This window comes from Pinus tabuliformis, chromosome 3_2 (assembly GCF_031772625.1).
Source record: "Pinus tabuliformis cultivar Carrire ecotype Pingquan chromosome 3_2, CPIR1, whole genome shotgun sequence".
Classification (NCBI taxonomy): Eukaryota; Viridiplantae; Streptophyta; class Pinopsida; order Pinales; family Pinaceae; genus Pinus; species Pinus tabuliformis.
The window spans coordinates 480,488,521-480,502,009 of NC_142302.1; positions in this window are offsets into that span (position 1 = coordinate 480,488,521).

A 13,489-nucleotide genomic window follows, 5' to 3' on the forward strand; every position below is an offset into this window, starting at 1 on the left:
TTTAGGAAGTGAAAGGCAACAAGTAAGTTCCTCTATATCATATATATTCTATAAGAAAAGGTTAAACTACTGTCATTCTATTGTTTTAGGTGTAGCCACCCACCTAGGGAAGATGTGTTTATCTGTAGATGCAAATTCCATGTAACAAATTGGCGACTCCGCTGGGGAACAACTGTCGTTCTTGGTGGTTTACCCTCATCATATTACACCCTAGTAGACTTTTCTTGACTTTATTGATCTTATTTCAGTCTTTTTGAAGTGTTTTTAGTCAAAAAATTGTGCTTATATGTCTCTTTCTTTGACTCTCCGGCACCGGTGCAGTTTTGGTCAGGGGACAGTGCACTGCAATGCACCCTTGGCTTAGAGACAATGCTCTACAGTGTAGTCTCTCCCACTCTAGCTTGCATTGATCCCTCTTAGGCTAAAAAACCCACCTTTGACTTGGATTTTTCAAAATTTGCTTCTGAAGTTGTTTGCTGAAAGATCAATGATTGTTATGGTTTTGAAATCAATTTGAATTTCCTCTTCTAGCCTTACTTTGACCTTGATTGTTTAGTGTTTCTTAAGTTATTTATTTATCATTATCAATTCACTATCAAAGTTAGTTTATATCGATTAGTCTTTTCTGAAAAGGAAGTGTCATAAAGTCTTCATTTTTTTGAAAAAGAAAATGTCGTAAAGTCTTCATTTCTGATTAAAAGTGTTAATTGATTATTTGTGCATCTAGTTCCTTTTTGTTCAACATGTTTTGAGAAGTTCCAACATCACTGGAACTAGTTGCTATCCTAGAAAACACTCATTCCTCTAATTGGAGTCCTCTTTAAGCTCTTTTCAGACTCCTGAAAGATGAAAAGATTGTTGAGTGCTTGTCCTCTTCAGCTCGTAAACAGATTGGAAATGGCATCTACTCAGTATAAGTTTAACCCTTTTCCGAACTAAGATATATTACTTACGAAAAAGGAACCATTGATTGAATATGGTCAATAGGTTCTCTCTTACATTATTTTACACTTTTTCGGACTTGAGAGACAAACTTACGAAAAAGAACTTGTGGAGTTAGGTCTATATTCTTGTCTCCATTGCCTGATTTCATGGCTACCCTCGTATCCTAGTCTTGTGGGATCTCCTTTAATGGCCATTAGATTTATGGATGGAACTACATGGGAAATCCTGATTTTGGTTACATGGTCCTGCTTCCCAATACCACCTACATTACTCCCCCTCCACTCATTTCAGCCCTATTCATATTTCTTCCCATCCAGGTCCACATGTGCCCAATGGGTCCACATAGGGTTAGTCTTCCCCTCCCCTTGTCCACACCTTGGTTCGGGCCTGGAACAATGCCCCAAAGGTTGATGTAGCTAAAAGGAAAATAAAAAGCATAATTTGGCCACTCTCAATAGGAAATGTACCACAAAATGAAAAAGATGGTCAAGACACACAAATTTAACACGTGGGAAAAATCCAAACATGAGCTCTACCCCTTATCCATGGCCATCACCCTAGTTACTGTGGGCCCTAAATAATCCCCCTCCATAATTAAGGAACCCATGATTATCCCAACCCCGAGTGGGCAATGAACTTCCCCATCTCAAGGGGGTATCCACTGCTATATATTACACATCATGCTCTCCATCCCCTGGATCCCCAAGCAGTTACAAAGAAAAATCAATAAAAGGAAAAAGGCATATGAAGAAGGGTGGAAAAAAAAAGGTTGGGGTAACTCACGTACCACAATTTTCTCCCTCCTACACTCAGATACCTAGTTGTGGGCCTCCCTTATTATAGCCACCCTTGCACCTTGAAATGTGGTATGGATTATTTCCTTGATCCCCACTCCATTCCATTATTATATAATTTTTCAAATACCACTTGATGGATGTACCATGGACATGTCACCCCCTTTAGAGGTTGAAACCACCTAATAGGGTCCTTGGTTAACCCCCTATTGAGCTTGGAGACACTTGTGCATGTCAAAGCCCACTATGGAAGGGAATGTCACCATGAAGTGCCCCATCGACCCCATGACTTGTAATATTTGTTACTTGGTTATTCTAATGACTTGTTGTATTGGAAGGAAAGGGGACGCATTGGATCTTATGCAGGATTACAAGTGGGTCTTCATTTGGGGCTTGGTCTCCCTATACGGGGTCCTAGCCCTCTAGAGGGCTACATTAGCACTTGTATGGTGATATTTGATAGCCATGGGCCTCCACCATAGCAGAGATTACTTCATGGATCTTCAACATCAATCATTTATTACTCGTGTTCCACATTTTGGATGAGGATGATGCACCTGGTTCACCATGCCCAAATGGCTCCACACTTCCACCATACACTTGGCAGGTGATCTAAGGTCTAAAGGATTTCTCCCGCCATAGAGTGAGGGTTTACATCACCATCCTAGCCCTTATATATGGTCTACAGGAATTTTTTATCCACTTGGAGACCCATGAGGATGTCCTTGTACCCCCACACCCACTTGGGAGCACCACATTTCTTTCTTGGAAAACAAGGGTCCAACCCCTTTTCCACTATGTTTGGAGTCCATTTATACATCATGGCACTCGTTGGACTTCATTAAGACTCCTCAAAGGCCCAATGACTCTTTTTTGTTTTTTATCATTCGACCCTCTTGAGAGCTTGTATTTATATTATTGAGCTGGGCTTGTCACCAAAAGTATTATTATTATGCATGTTGTTTTATTTTAGGGGCTAAATTAGGCCAACTTAGCTAAGTAGAATTCATTAGGGAGTGTATAAATAGAAGTGAGATGATTCATTTTTATCATCATCACTTGGATTGGGTTATTATCCCTTGTGATATTTTCGCTATCCCTCTTGGAGGACGAGTTTGGATGATATGGATGAATTTTGATGTTTGGATATCTCTCCCTTGTCTTGGAGCTTCATTTTTGGCATAATTTAATGATTGGATATACTCTTTTATACATGTAAGTGCTCTTTTGATTCTTATTCTTTCCATTTACTTTTGTCACATGAATGTTGTTGGGATTTTCACCATACAAGTCTAAAAGTTATTGTTGCTGTATACAAAATTGTGGGAATTTTCTTATTTTATAGCGTTGCATCATGTCATGGGCCATGTATCAATGAGAAAATATTTCTAGAGATGATTTATGTTAAATGCATATTGATAAGTCATCAATTATTTCAATTCGAAGTTTAAATTCCTTGCAGCAACTTCTCTCGTGCTCTAATGCCATGCAAAGTTGTTGAAGGCCTCCTTGATTGCGTGAATTATTTCCAAACCATACAATTATCCTTGACTCCATCTCTCCCAAGGGACAAGGCACTAATCCTCCATGGGTGATCACTTTCAAATCTTAATTCTTTCACCTTCCCTTCTCTTTCTAGGCCTAGCCTTCATAGCTCACCTAGGGCATCACTTATCTCACGTTCTAGCCATCCAAACACTTCGATGTTTGGTCCAAAACTAAGCTAAGGTTTTCTCTATATGCCCTCCAAATTTGAAGAAAATCGTATGGTGGGATCTCGAGATATAGAAATCCCTAGCTCAAGGACCACTTCTTGCCCTAGGTTTCCCTTGGCTAGTGTCCTCATTTGGATCATTAAATTTAAAACTCAAAGAAAATTTGTCCTTTGATCCTCTTATCCTTCTTCATTAGGTCAAGCCCATGTTACACAGCAGTTTGTCACTGTCTTTGTACTCCCCGTTCCTTGATCCTAGAGGACCTCTACATTGAACCCTGCATGCTTTTCCTTCATGGAGAAACTCCCATTATGTCCCTCTTCATGAGCATATCATTTCCCTTTTGCACCATTTCCCCTAAAACTTCTATTTTTCCCAATTTACAAGACCATCGCTAATGACCTTTGTATCCCCCGTGCCGATGTGCAGAGATTAGCACTATTCCCCGCATCGATCGGTGCGATTACGCTGTGTTCCAATCGCGTCGGTCTTGTTATGGAAAGCTTTTTAAATTAGAGCCGAAGCTTCCATCTCTAGAAGCTTCGTAATGGAAGTCTGGTAAATTGTTTGGCCATATGGGGTCAAGGATGAAAGTTTGGGCTCCTTTCCCTATAATGATGGAACTACCTCAAGGGATAAGTCCTTCCCCCATGAGAAGAGGATCCATCTCCCATCCATCTTTGCTATATAAACCTCCCTTCTTCCCTAGCACAGACTGGTGTGAAAGTCACAGTTAGAGTTTTGGTTGAGTGTGAATATATTATTTTAGACAAGCAAGCTATTACTAGTTGTAGCCATCTAGTTGTGTGAGGGAGAAGTGTGTTTGGTTTGGATTGAAGCCTAAAGGGAAGAGTCTTTAAACTATTGTTGTTTGAAGCCATCATGGAGTGTTAGCAAAAGTGTGTGGGAACCTGGTCTTGTCAGAGGAAGACTGTGACATCAAGACGAATGGTTGTAATCTCTCTTTGAATATTAATATATGCAACTATCGATTGATTTCCTACATGTTTTTTAATATTACATATTCGTGTCTTAATGCTTCTTGACTTATTAAGTATGTTGAATTGTAATTTTTCTATTATTATGTTTGTGTGTTGTTGTTGTTTACTTGTTTGAGGAGCTTGAAGAAGGAAGCGAGAGATTGTTGGAGCGAGCAAGTGAGGACATCTTCAAGCAAGATAAGCGACCAAGAGGTAGGCCCTCTTGATTGGTTCTAACCTAAGGAAATCTTCCATAGAATGTATCTGTTGTGGTTACACCCATTATCGAGCTAGAGGAATTCATTCGTCTCCGCACTTATAATTTAACTTCAGCACAAATTGGCGACTCCATTGGGGAGATCCCATCCTTTTGTTTGTCTTGGATTTCATGATTTTGTGAGAAATTTTCTAGTTCCATTTTTTCCCTTTGGTTATGTTTCTTTTCTCTTGCTTACTGGTCTGAGTCTAAAATTCATAGTAGCAGATTTGGTCCCTGTTTGGAAATTTTTTTATTTTTCCTTAGTTTCCTTGGCTGGTGCATTTATTCCGCTGAGCAGCCTCAGCGCTTGTTGTCAGTTAGACAGTCGCACCAATGCCTGTAAGTGAATATTAGGACTTGACCCCAATCTTGGCTAGTGTGTTTTGATCTTGTGTTTTTGGCCCCGTGAGCCTTTTTTGTTGTTTTCTCCCTAATTAGGAAGCTACTTTTCATTTGGTTTTGCTTGCTTGGTTTATCCCACCCTCTGATGTGTTAAGTCTGGCCATGTGTGAAGTTCTTTTTTTTATTTTTTCTTTGAATCCCTCGATTAGCGCTAGTTTTCAGTTAGGCAGTCGCACCGATCAGGCCATCAACGCTAGTTGTAGCACTGGTTAGTCATGTCAGTTGTGCCTATTGGCGTTAGTTGTCAGTTAGGCAATCGCGCCAGTCTCAGGGGTAAGAAAAAATCAGAATTTCTCCCACTCTAGTGCCAGTGTGTCTTGACCCTCAGACTCTCTTCTTCCGCCAAAGGTGACTAGGATGCTTTGTTTGCTTCATTTTGAATTGAATGAGTGAAAGAGTCTCATTTGTTCTCTTATTTCGAGTGTCTCTTTTCTCTTTCCAAGCATAGATTACATTGCTTGGTTTGTTGATTGAAGCATTCACGTGTTTGGTTTGTTCGATTCAAAGAATAAGTTGCTTTTATTTTCATTTATCATGCTTTGGATTTGATTGATGCTTGTTTTTTCGGAATCGTGAAAATTTTCATTAAAGTGCTTTATGTGAAAGATGCATTTTTCATTTTATGAAAACAAGAACATCATTCTAGTATACTTAAGCGAAAATATTACATTAGTAGCATTATTGAGAAGCTAGAATTGCATCATCATAGGCATGGAGATGAAATGAAACTTGTTTTTTTGATAGGAAGATTAAGTGAATTTAGGATATTTATTAGTGCGATATTTCATTCTTTGATTGTTGCATTAATTTTGTGTTCTCTATCTCTCAATTAGTGATAAATTTCATCGAAGATAAAGATCTCTTTTCTCATATAGCTGCATGTAGGAGTTTTTCCAGATGACAACGGTAGGGCCTTGTAATTGAAACCTAATTCAAGATCAACTATTAAAATTTATTGAATTAACCTAAGGAAGCATTCAAACTTAATGCTCACATTTAGTGGTCTAGGCTAGAGACGTGTTCCGGCATCTTTAAACCTAGCAGTTGTCGTTAGCTTCGGTGTTAGACAACGCTAGTACAGATTTGTGCTCCCCGTACCATCAAGTATATAACGGGAGACCCCACTAGGCTACAATCCTTTTATCCTTAGGAAGCCGGGTCAGCCGCATTGCAAACATGATACACCAACCACAGCATTCAGGGAGATTGCCTGCTCATACTTCTTGGTTCGCCAGTAGGTATTCTACAGTTCACGGTTGCCTGGTAATCCTCTTTACCTAGATCGTCCAGAGCAGTCATTTGATCTTTTTGACTCATGAAATGTAAAATATCATTCGAGCACTTGTCCTTTTGAGATCGTTTCCAATCGAAAGCGATAGAGTCACCTTTCATCCTTTTCTTGACTCTTAAAATATGGAAAGGCAAATTTTTGTTTCAGTGTCTTAAAATTAATTGCCCACGAAATATTCCTGGTTAAAGTTATCTTCCTTAGTGATTCTTTAGGGTCGATTCCAATGGAAACATTTCCAAATTTGACCAGTCAAGGTTTCCCCTTGGATGGGAATCCTGGTCCTTTTCCTTCTTTTGGAAATGATGTTGCTCTTTATATGGCAACGTTGTCCCTTCCCGGGTTAACCATTGGTCTACCTGTCTAGTTCTTTTTTACCTCGGTGGTCCCGAGTGTCCTGACTCCTATCCAAACATCTCCTTCATTTGAATCACATCACATTGATTCTAAGGTTGACCTCTCCCCTTCTTCCCCTGTTTCTTCCTCTTCCTCTTCTACTTTGCCTGGAGAAAGTTTGAAATCCAGTAACTAGGAGGCTAAGAAGAAGAAGAAGAATTCAGATAAGCGGGAGGCCAACCATGCAGTTATTACTCCAAATGCACCCCCAGTTGACAAACCTTCTGATCCTTCGTGGAAGGTAAAATTCCCTTGGAGGCTGTGTAAGGGTGACCATCTCCTTCGAGACTATCCTGGCATTCCCAGAGTCTTAGAGGTATGGTCTCAAAACCTGAACCGACCATCCCTATCGACCGCTAGAGATCATGTCGATGCTACGCCTTCAACGAGTGATGGTAAGAAGAAGGGAAATATTAGATTACATTGTAGGTTATGTGAAGAAGGACATCTTCTTCACCTTTTTCCTCTTATGGATAAAGCTTCTAAAATTTTGGAGAACCTTTCAGCTCCTCAACCCCAACTTCCTGTTGGTTATCAGAGGCTTTCTTCTACCCCTCTCCTGGTTGGTGAAGAGATTGACTTGGATTCATCTCTTTCTTGTCTTTCTCTTCCTGAGAAAGACTCTTTCGTGTCTGTTCCTGACCAACCATTTGTCGAAAATTGTCAACTTGGATCCACCTTTAGTTGTTCACTCTATTCCAGAAGAGAGTGGTGATCATATTGCTCATGTTCTTCTCGTCTCCTCATATTCTCATGAATCGAAGAGTGACCCTCCTGTCCCAATTGTTCAGGAGAGTCCTTCTCCTATTCCTGTATAGCATGGGGGCAATCATATGATACCCCCACCAAGTAGTTTTGTCGTCTCTTTCGATTGGGGTCCATTGACTGCTTTCCGCCTCCCATCTTATGTGCCTTTCTAGATCACAGTACAAGCCTATAATATGGTAGTACATGGCACTATATTAGATGAAGGCACGTCTGTTAGCATCATGTCTTCTACTACTTAGCAAGCTTTGGGTTCCCCATAGCTTGTGCCTGTCACCTAGAATCTGTTGGCTTTCAACGGAGGAACCAGTCAACCCTTAGGGATCCTTCTGAAATTCCCTATTACTTTGGGAGGAAAGACCGTCTATATAGACGTGATGGTAGTCCAAGGTCCCTTAGATTTCAATCTTCTCCTTGGACGTGACTATGTTTATTTCATTGGAGCTCTTGTTTCTTCACTTTTCTGTGTGGTTTTTTTTCCGCACAAAGGAGAATTGTGACTATTGATCAACTGTCGTTCATTGGTCACCAAGCGCCTCCTTCACAACCATCGTCCCCTATCGACTCTTGTTTGCAAGAAGTACCTTCCCTGCCACGTGAATTATGTGGCTTCCCGTTCCATCTCTGCATTTGATGATGATCTCACAGATGGTATAGTACATCATGTACTAGGGGCATTGGAACCTGATCTGTCTATGGTACCAATTGACATGTATTCCTCGCAGAGCATGGTTCTTCCATCTAGTGAAGACCTCTTGGGAGCCATGTTCTTGTATGGTTCATGAACATATGTGTGAGCATAGTTCTTTTTCTTGTGTCAAGCTCATTAAAAAATGAAACAAGGGATTATGAGGATAGTTCCTGGTCTTGTGTCAACCTCATTAAAAAATGAAACAAGGAGCCATGAGGATAGTTCTTGGTCTTGTGTCAACCTCATTAAAAAATGAAACAAGAGGTGAGGATAGTTCTTTTACTGTGTCAACCTCATTAAAAAATGAAACATATGTGTGAGGATAGTTCCTAGTCTTGTGTCAACCTCGTTAAAAAACGAAAGAAAGGTGTGAGCATAGTTCCTTGTCTTGTGTCAAGCTCATTAAAAAATTAAACAAGGAGTTATGAGGATAGTTCTTTTACTGTGTCAACCTCATTAAAAATGAAGCATTTCCCTTTTCCAAATTGTGTCTTTGATTAAGATCTCGTAAGATCCCAGTCGAGTCTTTCCAAGATCTTGAAAGTGAACCTTCATTCCATTAACCTAGTTGACTGAAATGAAGCTTGGGGGGCATGCACCTCAATTGAGTCACTATGTCGGGGGCATGCAAACTTATAGCAAGCATATTTTTTCATTTCAAGCTTGTGTAAACATGAAACCGAATCCAAGCAAAGTTCTCCATGGTTCAAGCTTGTGTAAAAACTGAACCCATGCCCGATTTACATCTCGTGATTCCCTTTTTAATCAGCTGATTTTTGCTAGATGAGCCTTGGTTGTCTCATTCCATCATCACCATCTCTTTGGCCGATCATATGCTTTCACTTGGTTGTTTTTCCTTTCCTAAGGGACCGCAACAATGAGTGGTTTTATTAGCCAGCCTCTTGACCATTACATGTTTTGAGCAGTTCCTCCATTGCCAGAACTAGTTGTTACCCTTTATACCACTCGTTCCTCCAATACGAGTCACCTTTACGCTCTTTTTTCACTCATAAAAGATGAAAATATTTCCAAGTATTTTTCCCTTTTGACTCGTAAAAGAGAATAAAATGGGGGGTCCGCTTTCAGCGCTTTTTTGACCCTTTAAAAATGAAAAGATGGCTGAGTCCTTTTCGTTTCAAACTCGTTAACGGATGTGAAAATTCGTAAGTCCAGTACAAGTTTACCCCTTTTTCGGGCTGGGAGGCACTATTTACGAAAAAGGTACTCCTTAACTAAAATGCTCAAGCGGTTCTCTCAAGTATTGTTTTCTACCTTTTCGGGCTCCAGAGACATAAAGGTACAAAAAGGGACCATGTGGAGTTTTCTTTTATGTGTCTTTTTCAAACTCTCTAAACATGAAAAAGATATCGAGTTACACCTTTGTCGGACTCGTTAAACTATTAAACGACATTGGATTCGTCACCATGACGAACATGAGCTTCCCCTTCCTAGGGCTCATTAAACTTACTAGGTCAGATTCATCCAAAGGATGAACTTACAGTGCAAGAATATTCTATCCCCTTCAAGCTTGCGATTAGAAAATAATTGGGGTACCTGCCAGAAATGGTGGGGAAAATTTGGAAATCTAATCAGTTTTGTCGATAGCTCACTCTTGAACATGACACTCTTTGCTTCATGTCGGGTTGGGACATCCTCCTTTGTATCATTGACCTTCCTGGGTTTGGGCCTTTTTTTTTTTTTGCCTTCCATTTGATCTTTGCCACGTCATCATGATCATTGATCCCATGGATCCAAAAGCTGCCAAACTTCCAATTGTGTCGCCAATATGTTCAAGAGTTGTCCTTCTGCAATTACACTTACCTTTGATTCTTTGTATCATCCAAACTCAATTTTCATCCTCTCGTCTCACATTGATGATGTGGGATTCATTATGGCCCTCCTTCGACATGGTCACTTTCCGACGACTTCAATTCATTATTCGGGAAGTTGACCGAGAGACTCCCTTCCATTACCTTAGAGCTTGCATGCCCTAATGGCAAGTTCTTCGCACTCGATGACAAGTTCACATCATTGGCTTTCAATCGAGTGATTTCACAAGTGTTCGACTTCAGTTCCTCTATTCACATTCCGTGGATTATGCTGATAGTACCTTGAGGACGATTTTCATTATTGGTGGTTTCTCTCGCGCTTGTTAAAAATTTACATCATTGACTGGTAATCAAGCGACTTTCTAGCATGTTCGACGTCAACACATCTATTCAAATGTTAGAATCTGTACTTTGGTCGGATCATGTTGGAGCACAAGACCCTGGACTTAGATCACAAAATTCCAAGTTGCAAAGTAGTGTGACGTGGTTATGATGATATGCATGTCTCTTTCAGATGGTTGGCTATGACCAGACCAAGAGTTATCATATGTGATCCTTCTCATTATTGGATGGATGCGACCATACCTTGGTTTCGTTATGATCCTCCTTGATGGATGGTTGCGCCCATACCTGGATCTATTAATATGATCGATGTCTGGATGGCTGCGTCCATGCCATGATTCATGTATCATTTGACATAGATCTCAATCTATGTATATGTATATGTACTTGCTTGCAAGTTTTTTGACAATAGACCGGTTCCCCACATTGATTTATAAATCATTTCATCCCTCACTCTGGCTCGGCCTTCACGCTTTAGGGGGCATCTGTTACACAACATTTTGTCACTGTCCATGTACTCCCCATTCCTTGATCCTGGAGGACCTCTACAGTGAACCCCGCATGCTTTGCCTTCATGGAGAAACTCCCATTATGTCCCTCTTCATGAGCAGATCATTTCCCTTTTGCACCATTTCCCCTGAAACTTCTGTTTTGCCCAATTTACAAGACCGGCGCTAATGACCTTTGTCTCCCGAGTGTCGACGTGTAGAGATTATCACTATTCCCCATGCTAATCAGTGTGACTAAGTTGTGTTCCAGTCTCATTGGTCCTGTTATGGAAAGTTTTTTAAATTAGAGCCAAAGCTTCCATCTCTAGAAGCTCCGTAACGGAAGTCTGGTAAATGGTTTGGCCAGATGGGGTCGAGGATGACAGTTTGGGCTCCTTTCCCCTATAATGATGGAACTACCTCAAGGGATAAGTCCTTCCCCCATGAGAAGAGGATCCATCTCCCATCCATATTTCCTATATAAATCTCCCTTCTTCCCAAGCACAGATTGGTGTGAAAGTCACAGTTAGAGTTTTTGTTGAGTGTGAATATACTATTTTAGACAAGCAAGCTATTACTAGTTGTAGCCATCTAGTTGTGTGTTTTGGTTTGGATTGAAGCCTAAAGAGAAGAGTCTTTAAACTATTGTTGTTTGAAGCCATCATGAAGTGCTAGCACAAGTGTGTGGGAACCTGGTCTTGTCAAAGGAAGACTACGACGTCAAGACGAATGGTTGTAATCTCCCTTTGAATATTAATATATAAAACTATCAATTGATTTCCTACTTGTAATATTACATATTCGTGTCTTAATGCTTCTTGACTTATTAAGTATGTTGAATTGCAATTTGTCTATTATTATGTTTATGTGTTGTTGTTGTTTACTTGTTTTAGGAGGTTGAAGAAGGAAGTGAGAGATTGCTGGAGCAAGAAAGCGAGGACATCATCAAGCAGGATAAGTGACCAAAAGGTAGGCCCTCTTGATTGGTTCTAACCTAAGGAAATCTTCCATAGAATGTATCTGTTGTGGCTATACCCATTATCGAGCTAGAGGAATTCATTCGTGTCTGCATTTATAATTTTACTTGACCACAGCCCCTCGTTGGGTGATGAAATCCATAGCCTTGATCACTTATAATTCAAGCATCCATAAGGCCTTATGAGACTAGGGAGTACCTTGACAAGACATACTCTCACACCCTATCCTTAAAGGCCCTCTTATCCCTTCCCAGAGAGCCCATCACCTTGCTTCTAAAGCAATAAACCTAATTAGTTGAGTCTCTCTTATGAATAGGCCTACGAATCACTTCTTTATCTTATCATTAACTATATATTCTAATGATTCCTCATATACAACGAATCCTCCCATCAGTGAAAGTCCATAAACAGAAGGGAGCCTTAGCTGAGGTGACAGTGGGCTGTTACTCCATTGTTTCCATCGACCTAGTAGTTGCTCTATAGGAAACCCTCCTAGGGCTCCTGCTAATTTGAGCGGTAACAATGCCCATGTCAAGGCTAAGAACCGGGGGGGCGGGGGGGGAAATGAGGCAGTATGACTTGGTTCACATGCATGGAAACAAGGTGGTATCTAGATTAATTGTGACATGGCGATATGTCATGAGAGACAAGGTAGTCTCTGGATTATTTTTGATATTTTGTAATGTGATATGTCATGTGTATATGTGTTTCTATTGTACATGTGCATGTGTTGTGCATGGGAATAGGGTAAAGTCATATTACATGTGTTATGTTGTACCATGTGTATAAGTGTGTGTTGTGTAATTTGTTTAGGAAAGGAAAGTATGGGATTTCCTTGACCTATGTGTTGTGTTTATGTGTTCAAGACAGATAGCTATGGGATTGTCTGGGCATGTTTGTTGTGTTTATGTGTTCAGGACAGGCAGGAATGGGACTGTCTGGTCCTGATTGTTTTGTATGTGCAAAATTGTTCATACATGTATGGGACTTCCTGAGCCTACATTGGTGTGAAATACACCTATATTCCTATTGATAGAATACTACCTAGTTTGGTAGTTCCCATAATCGTTGGATAGCGATTGGGCTTGAGTGCTCATCTTGAGTTCGATCAGTCACTTAGTAAATTTTTATCAATGAGAAGAGAAGGCACTAGATGCTTGCCAATGGGAAAACAATTTGGTGTCCATACGAGATTGAAGTGAAGAGAAGGCATTGTATGCTTATCGACTGGTAATCAATCTGGTGTGTGTACATGGTTAAAGTGAAGATAAGGCACTAGATGCTTGTCGATGGGAAATAAATTTGGTGTTTGTATCTGGTTATAGTGAAGATAAGGCACTAGATGCTTGCTGACCAGAAACCAATCTGGTGTGTGTACGTGCTTAAATTGAAAGGAAGGCATTGGGTGCTTGCCCAATTGGCTACCGATTCAGTGTATGTAAAGCAAGCAGTAAGAAGCAAACCAAGATAAGTATCAATATTTCATCACTTTTGAGATTTTGTTTTATGAATCTGAATTCAGTGATCTGATTTATGATGGTTAGGTTTTACCTGATTTTGTTCTAATAGGAATTGAAGGAGAATTCCAGCTTCACCTCATGAATGAACTACCAATGAG